Raw genomic sequence first — 3,633 nt, 5'->3', positions numbered from 1 at the left:
ATTGTTGTAGGGAAGTATCAGTTTGATCCACTTTATCTGTACTTAGTGTTCTCTTGACTCTATTTACAGCTAGATCATGAAATAATATAAAATCTTTATGATACATTTCAGGTGCTACAAATACAGGGGCAATAAAAACGATATATAACATACCCCTGACCATCCCATTGGAAGCCAGTGATAACCTTTATTACTGCATATAAAATATGAATTGTGTGAAGCCAAGAAAGAGCTATTATTTTTGCCATCAATAGGTAGTACATTCACTTTCTCCAACTGAAATTGGTCCCACATTTTTAATACATAAATCTGCCTTGGCTTTAATAACAGAAATTACGAAAAGGTCAGTCATATTTGTCGTTCTTGTTTTGGTAAAAATATTTGGTGAGGATGCATTGTCCGGTCGGTATTCTTCCCATTCCCATTTAGTTCCTTTCGCTTGCGGGTAACTGTCTTAATCCTGCTAACAGACTTTGTTGAGGCAAAAGTTAATTCTACCTACTGATGGCCTTCTTAAAGTGAACAAAAGCGCATACCAAGCATGACAAGAACCATTATGAGAGAAGGGAAGAGGAATAAAAGGCGTTCCTCCTTTCTTTTGGTGGGCTGGTAGCATCCTGCACACCCAACAGTTCATAATGTTCGTAGCATTGTGCGTATGATGCAACATTTGGATGAAAGTGTTATTCAAATAAGATTGTCGGTGTTTCTGCTCATGGTACGGAAGAGTGAAATGAAAATGCTCAAGCGGAACAGGAGTAGTGGCAAGCAAATATTTTCGTACTGAGGCCACCCTTTCTGCAAACCAGGCTGTTATCGCTATAACCACTATAGCAACAGCAAAACCTACAACACAAATGAGCTTCTTACTACTCATTTTGGCAGCAACGTGAACAAACCTTTTTTTACCAAAAACTTGATGAAACAATCGTTTGAGCGCTTAACCCAAAGGGAAGTCGTTGATTTCTTCACCGAAGGTCAAGACGGGTGTCACTACGCTAGGCAGGGCTGATCCCCCCCTTGCCATTTCGGCATTCCGTTTCACTAACCCCGGGCGGTAGCTCAACCAGTCTTATTTACAACAGATTCTCTCTTGGTATCAGATGATATCTCGATGTTCCAGAAGTAGTGTGGTCCGGGAAGACCTCCTCAGATTCATCGGGTGCGATGGCTAGATTTCTCTCCGCATCCAGAATTTCTCAATGGTCGGTCAGTACAGCAGGCTCTACCAAGGCAGGGGAAACTCGTCGACAATGATTGCCATGTATCCCCCTTTTCCGGTTGGTCACTCACACTGCTGTCCTTGTGGTCAGGAGAATCTGCTCTGGTCGCGCGCCACCTATGCTCCAAACTGCTCGACCTCTCAAACGACTGGATCATCACATGGTCACCAGGTCGAAGATCATGAGCCTCACCCATGGATCTGTCTGGGAGAGCTTCTCGAACCTGTTGATGAATAGAAAGTAAATTATCTGTTAAGCGTGCCAGATAGTCATTCATCAATATACAAAGTACATCATGTATGGGGCGTGGCTTAGGAACTCCCCAAATATTCATTGGTCTCCTGAATACCACCTCATAGGGCGTAAGACCAGATCATGAATGAGGTACTGATCTTATAGATAACAATGCCAGAGGTAAAGCATCCGGCCATTTCAAGGTCGTGGAGGCCACAATTTTCGCTAACTTAAGCTTTAGAGTAGCATTGTATCTTTCCACCAATCCTGCTGATTGCGGGTGAAAAACAGCATGGAATTTCTGTTTTATTCCTAATCCTTTCAGGACATACCCAACAACTTTCCCAAAAAAAAGAGGTCCGTTGTCGCTCCATAAAAGTTTACAAACACCATATCTCGGGAAGTACTCCTTCAGCAGCACCTTGGCTGTAGTCAACACTGTATTATCCTTCGTAGGGTATGCTTCTATCCATTTACTGAAAGCACAAACCACCACTAGGACATACTTTAAGTGATTACAGCACTCAAGCTGGATATATTCCCTTTGCAATACTTCAAAAGGTGCAGTCGGTGGAGCAAACCCTCCTGTAGGAGTTGGTGTCCCTTTACCAGGATTGTGCTGCAAGCAAATCAAGCAGGACTGTACTGCTCTCTTCGCTGTACTGGCAATCTCAGAATGCTCCCAATCTCGTGTAAGCAATTTCGTAATTGCTGAAGCTCCAACATGTGCCAGCCCATGTGCCATTTGAACCATTGGTTGTAAATAGGCCGCAGGTAGTTTCCATCTATCCATATCCTTGCTGCGCCAACAACCTTCATCATATTATACTCCTTCTTTAGACCACTGCTCAAGTTCTGCTTCAGAGGCAGATTTCTGTGCATCTAACACTTCCTCTCTATCATCATGCCATTGCTCAGCTTGAGATTTCACCACATACATAGAGGTGACATTTTGTCGCATCGCAGTCTCATGAGCTGTTTGGTCAGCAAAAGCATTATTTTATCAACCACCTTTTTGTGTGCGCTACACTTCACAATCGCTATCTTCTTTGGATATGTCAATGCGATTAAAAGGTTATGTACCAATTCTCCATGCATTTTTGTATCCCATGTGATGTTAGAAATCCTCTCTCCTTCCAGAGTAGACCAAAATCATGTACCACTCCGAAGGCATAGCGACTATCTGTATAAATGTTCACACACAAACCAGCACTGAGCTCACATGCTCTCGTCAAGGCTATTAATTCAGCTGCTTGAGCTGACCTCTGTGGTATGCAAGCTTTTTCTACCACTGTCTCAAGTGTCGTGATCGCATATGCTGCGGAAGTCGTACCCTCTGGTAGCTTCAAACATGATCCATCAACCCACAGTTCCCCATTGACATCTGGAAGGGGCGTATCTTGTAGGTCAATGTGACCCTTTGTCTGTTCTTCAGTAAGAAAAATACAATCATGTGATTCCTTTGACTGAGACTCAAACACAGGGTATGGCAACAAAGTAGCTGGATTCAGCGTCGCGCACATCTTCAAAGTAATATGAGGCGCTAGCAACGTCAATTCATATCCTGTCAGACGGGCACTAGTTAAATGCTGTGCTTTTGTTTGATTCAACAGGGCATCTACCGCATGGGGTACTAGTACCAACAATTTATGCGACAAAACTATTCCTTCACTCTGCCGTATAGACACAGCTGTTGCAGCAACTGATCGGAAACACCCAGGCAACCCTCGAGCAACTGGATCAAGTACTGCTGAAAAGTACGCACAGTGACACTGCTTATCACTGTGTGTCTGCACTAAAACTGACAATGCGCACCCATCTTTCTCATGTACATAGAGTGTAAAGGTCTTTGTATAATCTGGTGTACCTAACACTGGTGCAGAGCAAAGAGCTTGTCATAACTGATGGAAAGCATTCTGATATTCATCTGTCCATGACAGGGGAATCAGAGTGTCTTTCGTCAAAAGTGCTAACAAGGGTTTTACAATATGTGAAAATCCTAATATCCATTGTCTACAGAATGAAGTCAGACCAATGAAAGCACGAACATCTTTCTGAGTGGAAGGCACTGGTTTGTCTAAAATTGCTTGAATACGATCTGGTGTCAGTGCACGCCCCTCCTTAGACAGAAGATGACCCAAATAGGTCACCTTCAGTCTACAATATTGCAATTTCT

This window comes from Lissotriton vulgaris, chromosome 7, assembly GCF_964263255.1.
Source record: "Lissotriton vulgaris chromosome 7, aLisVul1.2, whole genome shotgun sequence".
NCBI classification, from domain to species: Eukaryota; Metazoa; Chordata; class Amphibia; order Caudata; family Salamandridae; genus Lissotriton; species Lissotriton vulgaris.
Note: the sequence above shows the minus strand (reverse complement) of the source record.